This window comes from Balaenoptera borealis (assembly GCF_965194805.1).
Source record: "Balaenoptera borealis genome assembly, chromosome: 2".
NCBI classification, from domain to species: Eukaryota; Metazoa; Chordata; class Mammalia; order Artiodactyla; family Balaenopteridae; genus Balaenoptera; species Balaenoptera borealis.
The window spans coordinates 132,144,438-132,165,872 of NC_138867.1; the positions used below are offsets into that span (position 1 = coordinate 132,144,438).

At 46.5% G+C, this 21,435-nt stretch overlaps 1 protein-coding gene across 3 annotated transcripts in view; it reads left to right on the forward strand.

Moving 5' to 3' along the window:
* Positions 1-21,435, forward strand: part of GALNT10 (polypeptide N-acetylgalactosaminyltransferase 10) — a 223,682-nt gene that overhangs the window by 159,048 nt on the left and 43,199 nt on the right. The gene's annotated exons all lie outside the window — the stretch shown is intronic.

Consider the following 21,435-nt stretch of genomic DNA (forward strand, 5'->3'; position numbering starts at 1 on the left):
AACTGGGAGAGAGTGTGAAAGAGAGAAGGGGAGGGGAGGGGAGACAGCTAGGGACCTCTGAGAAAGCACACAGCTTTGCATCCAGTATATCCCTATAATAACGGCATCACACATCTGCCACCCCCATGCTTTCCTGAGTGGGAGAACAAATGGTGGCATCACAGCTCTTGAGAGCTCCGGCCGTGGGCATTGTGCCTGACCCTGGGTGTATCCATGTGGTCCTGTCACTTCATGAACGTCGTCAGTCACGAGTGTTATCATTTCAACTTCAAGTCCATCTGGTAACTTGGGCGTTGTTTTTGCTTGTCTCATTCTCGTCTCCCCAACCAGATTGTCGAGTTGTTGTGCTGTCAGTGGATCGTGCTGAACTAGGACATGTGCGTGATAGACGTAGGGCACTCCTTTGAGATGTACTGAGCACGTGCTCTCTGTCTGGCACTCTGTATGGCTGGGCTGGGACAGAGGCGGGCTGGGGGCTGCAGGTCAGGGTCACGTGTCTGCCCTCACAGGGCAAGATCCGACCTGGCCAGGAGATCGAGGCCCAGAGCCCAACCTACCTGTCCAACCTCACACCCCCCAGGACCCCCCTCTCTCCTCCTCATCACTTCCTTTCTGCCTCCTCCAATTCCTCCTCACCTTCCAAGTCCAAGGTGATCAGGTCCTGCCGCCTCCGAGAAGGCTTCTCTGATGCTCTAGCCCAGGCTGGACTCCCCTCCCCGGGGTCCTGAAGCTTGCATGCCGAGCCTGCAGGGTGGACCCTCAGTGTCTGGTCCCTCCTGTTCCAGACCTGGCATCTGCCCCTCCAGCTGGAGAGTGAGCCCCTGAAGGACAAGGGCACAATGGGGGTGGGTCTGCCAGAAACCTTGTTGGCTATATGAGCACCTGCTTAAAAATGATGTGTTTGAGGCTGCAGCTGCTATTGAATGTCCAAGAGTTGATTTGGGGGTATCCTGACTTTTCTTTTTAAGCGAGAATCTCTGATCCATTCACTCCTCTCCCAGCATGAATAAGTTGGTTTGCTCCCATTTTGCACATGAGGTCACTGAAATGCAGAGGGTAAGCGACAAACACGTCACGTTGACTCCAGACACCATCCCCCATTTCCGCTCTCATTGTAATCCAGCAATGTTGGCTACATGGGAGTAGCCACATTTTAGAGATGAGGAAGTTGACACCCAGAAGGGATAAATGTGTGGTCTGAGGTCACACAGCAAGTTCAAGGCCAGACTCACTCAGGCCCAGAACCGGGTCCACACTAAGGTCCACCCTGCCTCCCAGCCCCTTCCCCTTCCTCCCGTCGCAGACCCAGGGCCGCCTTCAGGCGTTCAGCTGCAGAACTGAGGGAGACCTCGTCTCCTGAAAGCCTCTGTTCTGATGTTTAGAACAGGAATGGACTCTGAATTCATTTCATCTTTTAGCGGAAGCATAAAGGTGCCTCCAGCTAAGAAGATTACGTCTGCATTTATAAGACCCGCTGAGTGTGCCAACCCCTCCCCTCACACGTGCTGGAGACCCCGCAGCTGCGCACATCTCTGGGTTGATGCCAGTGTTCGGTGTGGAGACGCCCCCACATTGCCCAGATTGTCCCTTGAGCTTTGTGCCTTCCCATCTGCACGTGAGAGGAAATACATGGGGAACCCTTGAAACTTGAAGTAGCTGATGCTTCTTTTAAGGAGAGCAGGGAGATCAGACAGGCAGGAATGGTGTGAGGGTTCAGGGACCTCGGGTTCCAAGGGACCCCTTGTTGTGCCTGAGACCAGTGTTTCTGAAGCTGAGGTTCAGTGGATCCAAGAGTTAGGTAGGTTTTATTTAATTTCCTTTTTCCTTTTGATTTTTAATCTTTTAAACTATTATTTTAGCAACTGTAGAGACACTTTGCCGGGAAAATTCACACTTGGAAGTCAGAAACCTTGGTTTCCTTGGTTAGTATTTCTCAGATAAATCCTTGGGTATGTTTATGGAAGAGGTCTCCGTAATATTTTTCTTTTAAGAGGTACTGTTCATCACTTAAATTTGAGACCTTGGCTCAGTTCATGCCAGAAAAACTGCCGAGTGAGCACATTTTGACCGGGAAGAGGGCTTGGTGTAAGAGAGTGGCCCAAGGAGGACAGGATGCAAAGGTGATTGCAATATAAGGGTAAGCACAGGAGAGCAAAGGCTGCATATCGATGTGTACGTCTGGGCCTGTTCCTATGCAATATAAAAACCAAGCAAAACATCTGTAACCATATATTTTTTTCCCCCAGTTCTTGGAAGTATATAGATCCAAGTGGTAATAGTGGCCTGGGTGGTGGAATTACCCGTGGTTTTTATTGTCTCTCTTTTCTGATCCGTTGAACTCCTTTGGTCTTAGAGAACCCCATTTGGTAAATTACTGCTCCTTTGCTCTAGGTCATAAACTTCTAGCTTTGAAGAGTTTATGTTCCTTTCAAGGTGCTGGATACAGCCCCATAGACCTTCTTGTTTGACCTTCAAAATAATTTTTTAAACCTGATTGAATTGAGAATATTTAGAAGTTAGGAGAATTCCACTAAAAATCTGGTGCTCCGGTTCTCCTGGTATCACCTCTGGGCCCATATTCCCATGTGACCCCAGCTGGGTTTGTGGGTTTCCATCTGGTCCATGTCACACACATCCCTCGGCTGCCTGGCCCTGGAAGCATGTGGGCCCCCTCTTGTCTCCATCCTGGGGTCCTTTAAGCATTCCGTAGGGTCTGCTCCCACTGTGAGCTGAGGTGGGGACTTACGTGGGGCCCCGGGTGCTCCAAAATTTAGGATTTAGGGGCAGTGACTGGGTTGGAAGAGAAGGTTTTGAGACCCTTTTGTACAGTGCTTTACATAAGATGAATGGGGGAATAAAACAGTGTTTGGGGGAGCTTCCTCTGATTATATCCTCAGTAAGTACTGAATATTAGACCAAAAGCATCAGTGAGGTGTTGGTACCTCTACCTAGCAGTTCATCTTTCTGAAAGGGCCAAATGGAAAACAGTCTTTACCATTTTTCTCCTGCAATGAAACTCACAGAACCCTGGGAAGGAGTTGGGTTTAGGACAATCAGGTGCACTCTGGCCTTGATAAAATACAAAAATTGGAGTTTGAAGTGTTGTGTGTGTGGAGGGGGTGTCTTTAGAAGATGTAAATTGGGGAAGTGGGGTTTCCTTGCGGTCTCCAAGGTAGAAGCCCTTTTTCCTGGCTTTTGGTGTAGCCACAGTAATAACAACCATGGCTAACAGTGTTACTACTCAGTCTGTCCCAGACCCAGGGCTTGCTGAGCACTCGCATATGTGATCTCGTTTCATCCTAACACCTTAAGAAGGGAGGTTCTATATTATCCCCACTTCTCAGATGAGGAAACGGAGGCTTAGAGAAATTTAAGTGACTTGGCAGCGCTGGTCTGTAGAACAGCAAGACATTCGACCTAAGTCTGCCTGATTTGGAGCCTGGCTCTTAACCACTGTGCTGTATGTACTCCCACTCCCACCTGTGTGTCCCCTCTCATTTTCATGACTGCCAGTAATGATGATGTTCCCATTCTCTGCATCTTTAAGCACCCTCCTATGTAAACAATCCTGCCTGGCCAGCAGGAAAAGGGTTACTATCCCCGTGTAACAAGAAAGTGAGGAAAGCGACCTTTGTGGGGTCACACAGCTAGTCCCGATTCTAATTCCTAAGAGCATTCCCAGGACACGGTCCCCTTTGATGGGGGCCATGCCCTCCCCAGCAGTCCCGGTCCTTCAGAACTTGTTTCCACAAGCCTCTGCCTCATTGGATGTGCAGTCGTCAGAGCTGAGTTCCCCCAGCCCTGTTTTCTGCCTGTGTGTATGAGCCTTGCCACCAAATCCTTATTAATCATTCGGAGTTGAAGGTTACCAAGAAGAATATGCCAGAGCGTGACAGGCCATTAGTATTTGTGTTGTAAGGAAACCAGTAATCATCTTAATTGGTGCACACTTCGGAGCAGAGCCGGGCTCTGTTCTGAAGGCTTGTCTCCTCCTTCATATACCATTAACGTGTCAAAAGCCTCGGAAACACGCCTCCCTTACCACTGCTGTCCCCAGAGGCAGCTTTCGCCCCTGAAGTTCTGGCCCGGCCAGGTTAGACAACCTTCTTCAGTCAGACCAGCTAAGCGGCGGTGTCTGACCCTAGGAAAGATTTATGAAGTTGGTGAGGTAGCCCCGCCTCTGGGGAATTCAGGCCCAGCCCCGTGGTTTGGATGGTGACCAGATTCACCTCCTAAGATGCAGGTCTCCCCAGAGGCCAGGAGCAACTAGAAAAGAGAGAGGGAGAGCTTAGTCCCCCTCCCCTGTTCCGTTCTTCCCAGTGGTTATTCAGTGACCAACCCCCACCCCCCAAATCCTAACAAGGTTCTGGGTTGTTTTGTTTTTCTTTTCTTTTTCTTTCCTTTTTTGAAGATTTACTTCCCTTTAAAAAAATATGCAAGTCCTCTCCTTCCTCACCTCTCTCACCAGAGACTCTTGGAGGAGCAGGGCCTGGCCCACTCTTTGAGAGCATTTCTTTTATGTATCACTCCCAAAAAAGATGTTGTCCAGCCCCACTTTATCTAATCTGTATTATGACAACAGAAGCTATTTTTCTAAATCATTATTTTATTATATCCAATATGCCATTTAAAATATACCCTCTCTCCTCTCTCCTCCCTCCACCCCACCCTCCTTCCCAAGAGTCTCACCATTCTAAACAGGAACTGCTGGGGGGACAAAAATTGGGAATTCCACTTTGGAGGGAAATTCGGAAGTACCCCAAAAGTTTTAATGTGCACATCCTATAATGCAGGAATCCCATTTTTCGGTGTCTGTCCTAGAGAAATAGTCACCATGTCTATACCACGAGGCACATACAAGGATGCTCACTGTAGCACTGTTTGTAAGAGCACCAAATTAGAAACAACCTAAGTGCCCATCAGAGGAAGGAGCATAAACTGTGATATATCACCAATATGGAATATGAGGCAGCTATAAAAAACAAGGCACGGAATCCAAATGACATAAACAGAACTCTAACATGTACTATAAAGTGTAAAAAAAGCAAGCTGCAGAACCATTTATTTATAAATGCACACACAAACAAAAGCAATACTTTATGTTTTCAATGTGTATGCATATGTTTGAGTAAACATATTAGAAAAAGGCATGGAAGGACATACTCCAAACTGCTAACAGCCATAACCTGTGAGGCAGGGAAGTGAACTAGGATCAAGGATCATAGCAAAAGAAACTAAAGAAACTTTACCCTCTTGTATTTGTAGTTTGGGGGTTTTTTATAACAAGGAGAATATGTGTATTATTTCTCATTTAATTAAAAAATAGTACTGTCTTAAAGAAAAGAAAGTGGTTGACCCAGCAATTTATTTCCTGCAGGGTTCAAGAGATTTTAGCATGTTCCCTTTCCAGCGTTCGGGGGAGGGGCGGGGTGGGAGGAAGTTTATGTCTTAAGCCTTTATAAGCTAAATTTTTTTTTCTTAGCAAAGCCTCTATTTGATACTCATACATACTTAAGAAATATCCCTTTCAATTGAAAGAAATCATGCATTACTTCTTCACTGTTTATTAACAAGATTTTTCACTGGTGAGAAGACAGTGGACTCTGTATAGTTATCTGGATATACTCGACTGTTTAAGGCTCTGTTTCCTTTGCATGGTTTCTTTCTACCTAGAATGTCTTTCCCCACCTCACCACCCTAATGATTCCTTTGAAACTCTGCTTGGGAGACCTCCACTCCCCTTGGTCCCCTCCCCAACGTTCATCCAGTCCTCAGGTGCTGCTGCTAATCTTTGCACATGCTTCCACTATTAAAGGAAGGCACGGTGGTTAGGAGCACATGCTCTGGAGTCACACGGACCTGGATTCAAGTCCCTGCTCTGCCACTTACTAGCAGTATATAAGATCCTCCAACTCTCCAAGCCTCAGTTTTCTCATCTGTAAAATGGAGATGACAGTCCCACTTGTAGGATTGCTGTGGGTGTTAAATGAGATAACACTTGTAGGATGCTTGGCACCATATCTTGTACAGAATCACTCTCACTGTGTGTCAGCTGTTGATGTTATTCTTGTAGCAGAAATATCTTCCTTGATAGACCTGGGGCCTGAGCTTGGTTGTCTTGGCTTCTGATCTGCTCACGCCCTCCCTGGCAGATAATGGAGGCTCAGTTAAATGTTATTTTGCGCTGAACTGTGCAATAAGGAATATGGAGGAGTGGTGTTCCAGACCACGGGGATTTTCTACTAAGGGGACAAGCCCCAACAGACGTAAAATATTAAAAGAGGCCATCAAGACAGTGGGTTAATTGGTGATATTTCATTTATTTTCACATATCTGATTTGCAAAATGAGCACGTATTGTACACTTTTTTAAATGCTCTCCCGTGCCTACAGGAAGGCAATGGTAACCCACAGGAACGGGGCCACCGGTCGGGGAGAGGCAGGCCTGTGACAGACCCAGATAGAAAAGGCACTGAGGAGCCAGGGGCTGTTGCTGTCATGCCACAGACCATACCACCTGGCTCCTGGGGGATGCCAGATGTCCATGGCTTTGCAACCCAGACGGCCATCTGGGTCTCTGCATGGGAACAAGATGCCTCACCAGGGCTGAGAGCCTCTCGCCACAGCGATCCTAGGCCAGTGCTTTCTCTTTGGTCTTAAGCTTATGATATCCCAGATATGAGCAGCTCCTTCTGTTCTGCCCAGCAGTAAGCGTTAGAGGTGTGTGTGTGTGTGTGTGTGTGTGTGTGTGTGTGTGTATTTGAGCACAGGTTAACAAATCACATACATGCATCGAGCAACTCATACACAACCAGAGGACTGGAAAAATCTGTCCAGTGCTGCTCTGGGTTCAGAATACACAAAACCCCCAGCCCATGTTGCCTCATACATACCCACCCTGTGGAGTTCCCTTGAAGGCAGCATTCCATGTGTTTTCTAGCCCTTGACACACTAAAAAAAATACAACAGTGATGTTTAGAGAATTCATACAAAAAATTTAATGAATGAAATCATATTGTGTCTAATACTAGGTTCAAGCAACTTTGCCAGTGGTTGATTTTGAGAGTTGGGGTTTAAATGAAATAAGATTGACTATGAGCTCCTCATTGTTGAAACAGGGTAATGGATACAAAGAGAGAGTTCATTAGATTTTTGTGGATATTTTTGTATATGTTTGAAATTTGCCAGAAATAAATTGGTTGATTTTTTTCCCTGAGGTTCAAATTCTCCTTTGAGAACATGTTTTACTTTAATCTGTACTTTTTAAAAGGATTGTTGTTGGTGGGAAATAAATTCTTAATGAGTGTTATTAAAAAAGAAAAAAAAAGTCTCCACTTTAGCAACGGTGTCAGCCTGTCAGTTTCATATTTGTTAAAGGGCAAAAGTATTCCCCTGGGGGAGATTTTCCTGCTCAGTGCGCAGGAAGAGAAAGCTTTCCTTACCACCTTTTCCTTTCCTTACTGATTTGAGGGTAAAATCTAGATTATCTTCTGTAATAGGGACATACAAGTCAATGAATTGATTAAAACTATCTAGTTCAATTTAAAAAACAACAACAACAACATTGAAAGTACAAGTTACTCCACTGGGGCAGGGAGACAATTACAGCGGCAGATAAGATAGGCTAGAGCTTATGGAAAGAAAACCACATTCTCTCCATGCTGATTACTAAATGCATCTCAGAAGGAGCCACTGGGTTAAAGGATTAGGTCCTCAGAGCTGGATCCTCACCAGTCTTAGAGCCTTTTGTATGGACAGGCAGGTTGTATTAACAGGTATGTCATCTTGGAACCGTAGAATCACACAGTCCCAGGGCTGGAGGGGGCCTTCAAGGCCATGCCATCTTTATCCAACGTTTGAGTCTTTTCTACGGTTTGCATTATAAGTTCAGCCTCTGAATTCTTCCAGTTATGGACAGCTCACTGTCTTATGAGCTATCTCATTCCTTTACTGGACAGCTCTTATTATTAGAAATCTCTTTCCTTACTTTGAGCTGAACTCGCTCTCTGCAAACTTTTTCTTCTGGATCTAGTCCTTTCTTCTGAAGGCAGACAGCATAGTGTCAGAGACAGGACATGAGCTACAGAGGCAGAGAGCCTGGTCTTCTAGTCTACCAGTTGTTGACTTTGGGCAAAGTACTCCATCTCTCCCAACCTTAGTCTCCATGTCAGGCAAAATGGCACTGCTCCCCTCACCTGGGTTAATTGGTAGATCAAGAGAGATAGTAGGAAAAAGGTCATGATAGATCTACATGTACTGATATAGAGAGATGACTATGACATATTGTTAAATGGGGGGAAAAAAAGCAGGTTTCAGAAGAAATAGATAAATAAGCACAAAAACACTGGAAAATTGGGTGAGCAGTACACCAAACTATTAAGAATGTCCATCTCTAGTGGATGAGACCAGAGTGGCTTGTCACTCAGATGTTACCTTCCTCCATGATGGTTAAAAAAACTTTTTTTTACAACAAATGCATCATATTTAGGATCACAAAAAATTAGTAAAGACTTCTCCATTTTAGAAAGAAAAAGATAAAACATTCAGAACACTTTACATCCAAAAATGAAGTCTACCTGTATCAGTTGCGGTGTTTCTTTCCCTGCAGTCTGTCTGAATTGTTGAGGCATGCCCTAACACGATTCTGTTCAAGTGTCCACCTACAGGAAATGGCCTTAAACATTAACCATTTTTAATGACTGCTTTAGGTTCTGCCCCCACCTGCCTCAGGGCCTTTGCATTTGCTGCTCCCTCTATAGCACCTTGTAATTAGTTTGTGTTATACTGAAGGATGGTCACATCTGAAACACAGCCATCTCACAAACAGACTTGGATATGATGGGCAAAGATATACCCTTTCATTAAGTGGGGAGTGATATTTGAGTGGGAATTTCATGAGTGGTTAGTTCACTGATAAACATCAGCTGTGAAGTTGACTTTTGCTTCCTGATGCTACCTCCTATGCTTAGAGACTCACAAGTGAATACCTAGATGGCAGTGCCCCCTGAATATGCTTGATGTCTTCCTTTGGGTGACATGTTGAGCCATGTCATGGTGACATGGATTTTGAAAAATAAAAGCAGCAAATGACAAGGAAAATATATCAAGCCAGGATCATTCACCAGACATCTGTTAGCACCTGCCACATGGCAGGTGCTGTGAGGGATGGGAAAATAAATCACACTCAGTCCTGCCCTCAAGAAGCTTGCTGCTGGGCAGAGAGGCACAAGTCCTGAACCCGAACGTGCATGGAAAGCAGAGCACATGCTACACTCAGTGGCATCAGGAGAGCATCGTTCGCACGATTGCTGATTCAGGAGCACTTTGAGCTGATCCTGGAGGGAAGTATAGGATTCCCTGGGACAGAGAAGCAGAGAAGAATCCTCTGAGCTGTGAGATTTGCAAGAGTAAAGGAACAAAGGCAAGAAAATTAGTCAAGTGGTGTCTGCAGAGAGAGGATTGGGTGCAGGGTTGAGATGGGAGATGGATCTGGAAAGGTGAGCTCTGGATATTGCTGGGAGGCCTGAAATGTCACCAGATGACATCAGTAGACCTGTGCTGTAGCAACAGTGTGGATGGGAGGAGAGGTAAGGGATTAGAGGCCAAGATGACCTGTGTGCCCAGGTTAGTTCCTGATGTGGAAGTTTCTGTGAATAGCTGAAGATACCACGGTTCCTCCTCCGGTGCTAACCAATTAGGAAGCAGAGAGGGAAGAGGCCCGGATGAGGTCTCAGGACTCCAAAAAGCAGAGGTTTCCAGAGGTTGGGTTGGGATTTGGGGGGATAGGGAGCAGTAGTTAGAGAGGGTGGTAAGGACAGCTTTCTCTTCCTGCGCACTGAGCAGGAAAATCTCCCCCAGGGGAATACTTTTGCCCTTTAAGAAATATGAAACTGACAGGCTGACACTGTTGCTAAAGTGGAGAATTTTTTTTTTCTTTTTTAATAACACCTTAAACGATAGGCATGGAAGCCGGCATCCTAAATGAAACACATGTTGCTCTCCAGCACCTGACAACCTGACATAATTTAAGAGCAGCTACCAAGAACACACAACTGGAATTGCCCATGAATCTGCTCCCCTGGATGGGCTCCAACTGGGCGAAAAAGTGGGGATGGCCAAGTTCAAGGGACCCAGCCTTGTCTTCTCATTTGTAGCTGATTGGTGGGGAGTGGCTTTCAGAAAACAGGGGACGCTGTAATTAACTTGATAGTGGTAGCTTCTGGTATGTTTTTATTTGTCATCTGATTGTTAAACAGATTTATGGCCCTACCCACCCACTGAAAAGGGACCAATGCATTTAGTTGAAATTAAAAGTGGAGATAAGGCTGCCTGTTTAGATAATAGCATCTCGTTTTTAATAGATTACTCATCTTCTGTGAAAGAGGGGAGAGGAGTTAATTTGTGTGAGAAGTGCTTTCTATTTCTGGGAGCTGGCTGGTGGATGTGATTGCTTGAGGAAGGAGTGTAATTCATTCTTGAAATCACCAAAAGCATGTTCAGGCCAAATACCTGTGCCCTGAGGAGTGGGGTAATTTGTAATGTGAGACCAAGGAACAGAGGGGCTTGTGGTTTCAAAGCAACTGTTTGGGGATGGTGTACAGTTTGTCTTTAGGTTGGAGGTCAAATTCCCATTCATTCTCAGAAAAGTGCCAGAGAAATACAGGCAGATCTCGGAGGTATTACAGGTTCAGAAGTGAGACACATGAATTTTTTTGGTTTCCCAGTGCATGTAAAAGTTATGTTTATACTACACTGCAGTCTAATAGGTGTACAATAGCAGTGTGTCTAAAGAAAACAATGTACGTACCTTAATTTCAAAAGTACATTATTGCTAAAAAATGCTAACCGTCATCTGAGCCTTCAGTGAGTCACAGTAGTAACATCACTGTTCATAGATCACAGTAAAAAATATGAAAAATGAAAAAGTTTGAAATACTGCAAGAATTACCAAAATGTGACACAGAGACACGAAGTGAGCTGTTGGAAAAATGGCGCCAACAGACTTACTTGATGTAGAGTTGCCACAAACCTTCAATTTTGTAAAAAACCCAGTATCTGCAAAGCTCAGTAAAGTGAAATGCAATAAAACGAGGTTTGCCTGTAAACCTAACAAGTTAATCTAAGCCATCAGACCAAGAGGCCACTGATTGTAAGGGATGGTGAAAAGAGACACATTAGGGCTTGAATTCAGAGAAAGCACCACTAGTTGTGTGATCATGGGCGGTGACAGACCCTTCTTGAGCCTCAGTTTCTACATCTGTAAAATAGGGTTACCCCTCATAGGGTGGCAGTGAAAGATGTGTGTGGGATGAGCCAGCCGAGTACCTGGGACAGCTCCTGGTGCCTAGTAGGTGTAAACCCGAGTCTGCTGTCTCCTTGGCTTCTGGCTTCTGCTCAGGGACTCACTCTGTTTCCACTCTGGATGGAGAGCACCCGGCAGAGTCCACGTGCACAAAACTGGAGGGCTTTAGACTTTACTGAACACTTGATGGAAGCGGCAGAGGAGGGGTTTGCATCACGTATGCGCTTTGCTCTGACTCTTCCCGCCACACAACGCCCAGCCTACTGGTTTCCCTCTCCTCCTCCCAAAGGTTCCCCCCAGAAATGCATTTTGTTACTGGAACGTAACAAAATGGGAATCAGAATCTCCGAGGCTGCCCAGGTAAGTGTGTGAAAACCAGTTCCCCTAGGGATTCTTAGGGCTGTGGTTTGAGAAGCCTTGCTGTGAGCCTCTCAGGAGGTGCATTCGTCTGTCAGATCTTTTCTCACTTGAAGGTGAGAGGAGGGTCCTGGTGGGAGGTGAAGGGGAGTCCAGGCCAGGTGGGGACCACTGTGAGTCTGAGGAGGAGGATGAGAGGGCACCCATCCCCTTCACAGTTTTGCTAGGGTCAGGAAATAGTTCTGGATTCCTTGGAGAGCTTTAGTTTTTCTGTTATTCTAGCAGGAAACATGGGGTTCTGTTTCTAATCACTTAGAGATCCTAAAATAGTCATCCCTTGGTATCCATGGGAAGATTGGTTCGAGCACCATCACCACCACACCCTGCCCTCACAGATACCAAAATCCCTGGATGCTCAAGTCCCTTATATAAAATGGCGTAGTACTTGCATATAACCTACGCTCATCCGAACGCTTTAATCGTCTCTGGATTACTTATAATACCTAATACGATGTAATGCTATGTAAATAGTTGCCACAACACAGCAAATTCAAGTTTTGCTTTTTGGAGCATTCTGGATTTTTTTTCTGAAGATTTTCAATCCGTGGTTGGTTGCATGCCCAGATGCAGAACCCGCAGATGCAGGGGGCAGCTGTATGATCACAATCGCCTAGATTTACTTCTCTGAGGTCACCGTCTGCATTACGTTGGACCAGTGTCCCTCAAACGTTTACACGCGTCAGAATCACTTGGAGAGCTCGTTAAATTCCAGATCGACAGCCCCACTCCTCTGATTCAGGCGGTGTGGAGTGAGGCCTAAGAATTAGCATTTCTCATAAGCTCCCAGATGATGCTGTTGCAGCTGGTCTGGGGATCACACTTTGAAAACCACCCTGTTAGATCGACAGAAAGGAATGTGCCGGGCAGAGTTCCTGACACACAGCAGGAGTGCAGGAAATGCTTTCTTGATTAAACTGAACTGAATTCTCCCTGGCAGAAAGACCTTCACTAAGGGACGGTTGGTTCACTACTTTCAGCAGTGCGAGAAATGGCTCCTTGATAGTGAATTGTATGCTTTTTAAATGGGTAAATTGTATGATATGTGAATTACATCTCAATAAAGCTATTATCAAGGAGCGGGGGAGGAGGGGAAGAGGGAAGGGAAAAAAGAAAGAAATGGTTGTTTTTTCAAAAACACACATCAAAAGTGTCTGTTAATGCCTTAGAATGTGTTATAAGAGGACCCGCGTCAAAGGAGAATGGAAAAGGCCTTCCAGCTGAATTCGGAGGCCCCTTTCAGCTCTGCTACTCTCTGAATCTCCTCCTAGGACTCTGGGCCAGAAAAAGGATGTCTCTCCTGAAGAGCTCGTCTGCTTTCCTTTTCCAAACAATAAATGATGCCTAAATGCCTGTACATTTGCCCTGCCAAAAACCCATCCTGGTGCAAACATAGCTTTCCTTCCTGACCTCTCTTTTAAATTTTCCTGCTATTTATATTTACCTGTCTGCAAGTTTTCCAAGCAAGTGAAAGCCCTGGATGCCCCAGGGGGTAGGAGATAGGGTTGAGGTTGTGGGATTGGAAACTGGTACCCACCTGGCTGAATGGAGAGACCAGGGACTTCAAGGGGTGGTGTAATTTCATGGTTAATAATGCCCGCTTTGGCACCAGAAACACCTGGTCTGATTCCTGGCTGTCACCTCCTAGCTGTCTGAACATAGATTGGCATAGAACTTTTCTAGGCCTCAGTTTCCCCTTGTCTAAGATAGTTCACACTGCCTGCCTTAGAGAGTTGTTGTAAGAATGAAACGAGACAATGTGTGTAGGTAACAGTGCTTAACACTGAGCCTAGGCACACGGTAAGCACCCAGCAGAAACCATGACACTGACGGTGACAATAAAGATGAGAGGGTCTACCTCATGTTAACAATTGTCCTTTGGCTAGAAGCACCTGAGTATCAAAATAGGACAAAGGGTTTTGCCTGCTGTTGTGAACCCTGCCCACCTCCAAATGGATTGGCAGTGCCTTAGAATACAGTGGCTAAGACTTACAAGAGAATAAATCAATCCTGGAAACAGATGAGCTATGACACTTTAATAGCCAGAAGCCCAGCGGAGCTGAGACGTGACAAGACCCAGTACACCTAGAAGTCCCAGAAGCCAGCCCAAGCGTGCAGAAGGCAGCCTCTCCCGCTGCGACCTCTGCACTATTGACAACACCCCCGAGGCCAGAGAACCAACAGGGATTGGTCTGGTTTGTGACTTGTTCCTTACTTCCCCCCTCCCCTTCTTCCCCCTCTCTCTCCTTCCCCTCTCCTTCCCCCTTCTCCTCTTCCCTTGCGGTCCCATCCACGGGGCCCTCTCCCATATGCTTGGTGTCCTGCCAGCTCTGGTGACACACAGAGCTCCTTTATTTTTGGTGCCCCTCAGCAGGAGTCTCTGCAAGGCTCGATGGCACCAGAGATTGAAACTCTGGACTCTGCTTGGGAATTAATTTGATTACACACAGCAGTAGAGCAAAGATTCCTGAACAGACTGAACTGGATTTGAGTCCTGTCTGCACCACTTACCTGGCTGGCTGTGTAACCTTGGACCAGAAACGTCTTCTGAACTTGACTTCCCTCATCTTGCAGTGAGGATGATGAGCCGTGACCTGCTTCCTTCACAGGGAAATCACATCAAATCAAATCAAATGAAACGATGGAGGAGGAAGGCGTGTGGATTCAGCAGGGATTTGCAGACGCCTCTGGCCCCCCACTAGGCACGAAGGCTACACTGGCAAGCAGAGCAGTTACAGAGCTCTCCCTCCTACAGCCTAGAGTGGAGGGAAGCAGACTAAGTCAGTCCGTGGGTATGGAACCATGACCCGAGCTGAGCGGCATGAAGGGCAAGGTCCAGGGCTTCTGTGGCCATCTCCCTTAGGGACCTGCTCTGGTCTGGGAGGTCAGGAAAGGCTTTAGTGAGGAGTCAGAGGTGTGAACCAAGATCTGAAGGATGAGCAGGAGTTAACTGGGGGGATATGTGAAGAGGCTTAGACCTCAGCAGCCCAGACAGAAGGACCGGCTCGGATACAGACTCTGAGGCAGAAGGGGTGGGTCGTACTGGGGCCTTTGGACGCCTGAAAGAAGATGACATGGAGGGGGCAGGAAGGAAGGGAAAGGCAAGATGAGGCTGAAGAGGGGGCAGGATCCACCATACACAGCTTGTCATCCTTGGGAAGGATTTTGGACCTTCCGAGAGCCACGGAAGCCGTGGAAAGGTTTTAAGCAAGAGAGCGGAAGGGTGCCACGGTGCAGTCCTCTTCTCTTCCAAGAGGCCCCCTGGACTGCACGTGCAGACTGAAGAGAGACAGAGTGGACGCGGGGACAGCAGTCGTGGCTCTTTTGGTTGGCCACAGACCACAGTGGTCCAGACAAGAGACAGCAGTGGCCAGAACCGGGGCCATGTTCTTGCTGTGTCATTGTTTCGATGCCAGTGTATGAGAACCTCTCTTCTGTCTCAGTGTCCTCAGGCTGCCGCAACAAGGCATCACAAACCAGTGGATTAAAACAGCAGAAGTTTAATCCCTCACAGTCCTGGAGCCTAGAAGTCTGAGATCAGGGTGTCAGCAGGGCCATGCTCTCTCTGCAGGTTCTAGGAAAGGATCCCTCCTCACCTCTCCCTAGCAATGCTTGGTGTTTCTTGGCATGTAGAAGCATCACTCCAATCTCTGCCTCTGTGGTCAGTGGCTTCTCCTTGTGCGTCCAAATTTCTTCTTCTTATAAAGGATACCAGCCATTGGATTGGCGCCCACCCTAAATCAGTATGACCTCATCTCAACTTGATTACATCTGTAAAGATGCTATTTCCAAGCAAGACCACATTCCTAGGTACTAGGACTTCAACATACCTTTTGGGGAGGACACAGTTCAACTCTCAGCAACTGCTCTGAGTGCAACTCCTGGTGCACAGCCCACCAGGGAGAACCATCCTCAGAGTCCTAAGTGCCCTTCAGACCAGACAGGAGGGAGAGGCTCCATTCAACGCAGGAGCCAGGGAGGCTGCAGTTCCCGGGGAAGTATGTGCACTTTCAGGTGGGATATACAAGGAGGACCAAGGAAGCACAGACCTTGGGTTCTGGTCCTCACTCAGACCTCAGTAGCTGAGAGATTTAGGGCAAGGCCTTCCCTTTCCTGAGCCTCAGTTTCCCCTTCAGTAACACCAGAACTGATGATACCTGCCCAGAATTGGTGATTGCGGGGAGTCCGATGAGATAATCACCAAGGATTTCCTGAGAAGATACTGGGTGCCCAACATTGGGATAACTCACTGGGTGTGTTCCTAGGAGAGGGACAGCTAGTCCAGAGGAAGCTGTAATATCCTTCCATGTTAAACTCCCTGGCTTTTCCCCTCTAATGGCACGATGGTTACAGGCACAAACTCCATCAGCGCCAATATCATCCAGTGGGCAGGGGTGGGGATGAAACGAGAGAGGCCAGCAGTGACAGTTCCCAAAGCTGAGTGATGGATCCTTGGGGCTTTGTTATTCTATTCTACTTTTTTTTTTTTTTGGCCGTGTTGGGTCTTTGTTTCTGTGCGAGGGCTTTCTCTAGTTGTGGCAAGCGGGGGCCACTCCTCATTGCGGCGCGCGGGCCTCTCACTATCGCGGCCTCTCTTGTTGCGGAGCACAGGCTCAGTAGCTGTGGCTCACGGGCCCAGTTGCTCCGCGGCATGTGGGATCTTCCCAGACCAGGGCTCGAACCCGTGTCCCCTGCATTAGCAGGCAGATTCTCAACCACTGCGCCACCAGGGAAGCCCCTATTCTACTTTTTAAAAAATATGTTTGAAATGATTCTTAATTTTTTTTTTAAAAGTTTAACAAAGAAGCCTACAGACTCCGGAGCCAGATGGCCTGAGTTTAAATCCAAGACCTGCCACTTACTGTGTAGACCTGGGCAAAGTTATTAAATCTCTCAGTGCCCCAGTTTCCTCATTAGTAAAACAAGGATACCAACCTGCCTCGTGGAGTGTTTGTGAAGATGCGATGCGTAAATGCATGTCGGGTGCTTGGGTTCATGCCTGGCAGGGAGTGTACTAGACACATGGTGACCGTTATTTACAGAAGTCATGGTTCCAAACATCATCGTGTTGCTGATCCAAAGTCGTCACCTTCAAGGGATCACACCCTCAGCCTTGCAGAGCCTCTAACCTATGACTGCCACTTGGACACTGTCTTGGTTTGGGTTTCCTGAAGCAGATCCTGAGACAGGATTTGAGTGCAGGGAGTTAGTTTGAGAGGAGATTTCAGGAAACAGCAGCAAGAGAGTGGGGAAGTGAGAAGAGGAAGGGGAGACAGCCAGGAAGGGTGCCTATGCCGGGCACCACGGCAGGCAGCCACGGTGACCCCACTGGGAGCCAGCACAGAGCACGTGCTCGGGGTTATCCCGCCTGAGGGGCGAGGGAGCCGGGGCGGTTGTGCACACACACGACGGCCCTCAGTGGAGGTCTACCACGTGGATGCCGAGCCCCAGGCAGCGGCAGGTGCTGGCAGGTGGGAGGCAGGCAGGCAGAGAACAAAATGCTGAAGGGGTCTGGGCAGGGCACCCAGAATCCACCTGGGAGCACTCTGGTAAGTGCTCTTTGAACACCTGCGTAGAGCCTTACCCTGATGGGGGCTCACCTTCAGGATCAGCCTCACCGCCCCCCCCCCATTGGATGGCTGTGGCTTCTCGTGAGATTAGGGATAATAAGGGCAAGAGCAATTCTGTATTGCTGTGCCATCAGAGCAACCCCTGCAATGGGAATGATGCGTCTGCGGCATTAGGACAGCTGCCTTCCTGCTGCATCAGGGCAGACATCTCTCAGCCCTGGCATTTGCACGCTGAGCCAGGGTATAGCCTCAGAGTCTTTCTTAACATTGCTTTAGCTATCCATTACACACCTGTGAGCACAGGCACTTCCATGAAGCCTGTTTGCCATCCCTGCCCTAGGGCTTATGAAGGTGGGGGGAAGTCCCGGCGTGGAAAACGCCGTGCCACAGACTCACTGTATGATTCTGGGCAAGACATTTAACTTCCGGTCCTAGCCGTCCCTCTCTGGCTGGAATGGAGGGTCTGACGGAAGTGAGGCAGAGATGAGGTTTGGTGCTCTGTTAACAGTCAGGCAGGGATGGGTTTTAGACCTTGGCTCCATCATTTATAAACTGTGCACCTGGGGGGGGGGCACCACCCGCTCTGAGCCTCATGGTGTCTTTTTGTATAAAAGGGGGCCATAGTACCCCATTTGTAGTGGTGGTGTAGGTGACAGAGATTATGTATACACAGTAGAGAGCTCCGTGTGCGAGCAGGGCCTCAGGAATTGTTCCGTGTAATTGTCATCGTCAGAACCGTCATCATCTTCATCTAAAGCCCCTTCCAGCTCTAAAATTCTATGACTTTACGGACTGTCCTCATCCAAGAAGACAGCATGGTAAAATAAGGCAACAGTCTTGATTTTGTGTAAATGTTCTTTCTAATAAGGACAGGAGGAGCATAAATGCCCCTAAATAATTGCGCCGACTTTGCCACAAGCTGTCAAAAGGCCTTAATTGGTCCATCTGTAATGACTGCGGCCATCTGCGTTTGGGGTGATTTAGCGATGGGGCTGTGCCCAAGCAGGGCCCTCAATGATTAGAGCCGGACAGGGGGATATATCTCCCTCTGTTGGGAGTAGTGGTGTGTGGTATACGAGATTATCTCATCCTCGTGTTAATGACCTACCAGTTGAACCCAGCCAAGAAGAAGCACTGGTCACAAGACAATGACTGTGGATTTTTTTTTTCTTTTCTTTAAAGATAGTGTTCCTGCCCGAACAGCAGCCTATCTGGAGCGTGATCATGCCTCTTGCTATCTTGTCTCACTGCCCAAGAAAGTCTCTTTTGGAAAGATTTAGTCCTTCAATTAGGGCAAATTGATTTCTGCTCTCTACAGAGCCACTGTTCCAAAGAGAAGTGGGAAAGGGCCGGAGAAGCCGTATTAATCTTTGCAAGCAAGCAAGAGGCGATCTGGAGTATTTTTCAGCCTTCCAGCCTCAGGTTGTATATGAAGTTAATCTTTCCTCTGTATATCTTTTAATTGCTCCGACTTGCAAGGTGCCAGAGAACACACCACAAAACACACCTCATCTCCACTCTTTAACTTTCTGGAGACTTAAGTGTCTGGAGCAGTGTTTCCCCAAGTGCGCCAGCACAAAAGTGATTAAGCGGTACCTAAGATGGTCTCAGGTGGCCCGGAGACTTTGCATTAAGTAACATTGACTCATGGGGAGAGAATGCTTCCTCTTTTCAGCTCTCTTTCATTTCCTCTGATTACCCTCAGGTGGAAAGCCTCAGCTGGTTGCCCATATCTCCCTTCTTGACAAAGAGGGAGGCAGGAAGATCTGGCTAAAATCTAGTAACGTCGCTTTATTCTTATTTGTTTGGGTTTTTTAATTTATTAGCTCTTTATCACAAATGGTACCGATTTTCCATTTATAGTTTTTACCGCTTCCTTTTAAAGTAAATTAAATTTTTAATTGAAGAAAAGTGAGCTGGGACTTGCCTGGTGGTCCAGTGGGTAAGACTCCGCACTCCAATGCAGGGGGCCCGGTTCGATCCCAGGTTGGGGAACTAGATCCTACATGCATGCCACAACTAAGAGTCCACATGCCGCAACTAAAGATCCCTCATGCCACAACTAAGACCCAGTGCAGCCAAAATAAATAAATAAATAAATAAATTTTTTTTTAAGTGAGTTGATTTTAAAAAGAAAATCTTAAGTAAATCGTAGTAAGGTAGGCAGAAGTGGCAAAAATCGTGCCAGTAGTATATGATTATGAGAGATAGGGAAAACACAGCTAGAGAGGGGAAAGCCTCATGTTTCTACAGAGAACCCAGCAACTTACTGGCTGTATGACCTTGGGCAAGTTTCTTAGCTTCTTTGAGCATCAGTTTTCTCATCTGTCAAATGGGGAGAACTGTAATGCAGAGTATGATTTTATGAATCAAGGGAGATAAAATATGTGAAGCTCCTTTGCAAGTCATAATCTGCCTTAGCAGTGAAAATGGTTCATTTCTATACAGGTTAGAAAAATAAAAGGTTCAGTGGGTTCTGGATCAAGCAGTCAAGGGGCCCTGCCTCTACTGTTAACTGTTGCACCTTCCCTTCTCTGGACTTCAGCTTTCTGTCTATAAAATGAAGAGACTGAACTACTCCAGTGCTTTCCAGGCCTAGCTGTACATCAGAATTACCTGTGGGTCAAGTAAAACCAAAGATGCTGATGCTGCCTTCAGTTTACCAAATCGCAGTCGCCTGGGAGGATGCCCAAGCAGCTGTATTTGCAGCCAGCTCACCAGGTGATTCAGCCACAGCCCCTAAATTAGGAGGGCCCTTCCAGCTCTAACTCCAGATGGAGTGAACTCAGAGCAGAATTATCTGACTTCTTTAACCCAGCAGGCTCGTTCATATTATTGCAAAAGCTCATTCTTTTTCATTGCTGAATAGTATTTCCACTGTATGGATATACTACATTTTATTTATCCATTCATCTGTTGATGTATATTTGGATGATTTGATTTTCAATTTGGGGATATTATGAAAATTGCTGCTATGAACATTAGTGTACATGTTTTCATGTGGACATATATTTTCATTTCTCTTGGATATACACCTAGGAGTAGAATTGCTGGATTGTATGGTAACTGTGTTCAACTATTTATGGAACTGCCAGACTGTTTTCCAAAGTGGCTGCACCATTTTACATTCCCACCAACAGTGTATGAGAATTCTTATTTCTCCACATCCTTGTCAACACTTATTATCTTACTTTTTCATTATAGCCATCCTAGTGAATGTGAAGTAGTATCTCGTTATGATTTTGATTTATATTTCCCTGGTGACTAATGATGTTGAGCATCTTTTCATATGTTTATTGGCCATTCGTATATCTTCTTTCAAGAAGTGCCTATTCATGTCCTTTACCCGTTTTTTTTAAATTGAGGTAAAATTCACATAACATAAAGTTAACTATGTTAAAATATACGATACTATGTTAAAGTATACGATTCATTGGCATTTAGTACATTCATAACGTTGTGCAACCATCAATCTCTATCTAGTTTCAAAATATTTTTACCACCCCAAAAGGAAACCCCATATTATTAAGTAGTCACTCCCTATTCCCCTCCATCCCAGTTCATGGTAATCACTGATCTGCTTTCTGTCTCTGGATTTACCTATTCTGGAATTTCATACAAATGGAATTATATAATATGTGACCTTTTGTGTCTTGCCTCCTTTACTTAATATGATGATTTCTAGGTTCATCCACATTGTGGCATGTATCAGTACTTCATTTTTTTTTTTGGCTGAGTAATATTCCGTTGTACGGATATATTCCATCTTTGTTTTTCTATTTATGAGGTGATGGAAATTTGTGTTATTTTCACCATTTGGCTATTGTGAATACTGTTGCTATGAGCGTTCATGTATAAGTAGTCAAAACATTTTTTAGGGACTTCCCTGGTGGCGCAGTGGTTAAGAATCTGCCTGCCAATGCAGGGACACGGGTTCAATCCCCAGTCCGGGAAGATCCCACATGCCTCCGAGCAACAAAGCCCATGTGCCACAACTACTGAAGCCTGTGTGCCTAGAGCCTGTGCTCCGCAACAAGAGAAGCCACCGCAGCGAGAAGCCCGCACACCACATGAAGAGTGGCCCCCGCTCGCTGCAACTAGAGAAAGCCCGCGCGCAGCAATGAAGACCCAATTCAGCCATAAATAAATA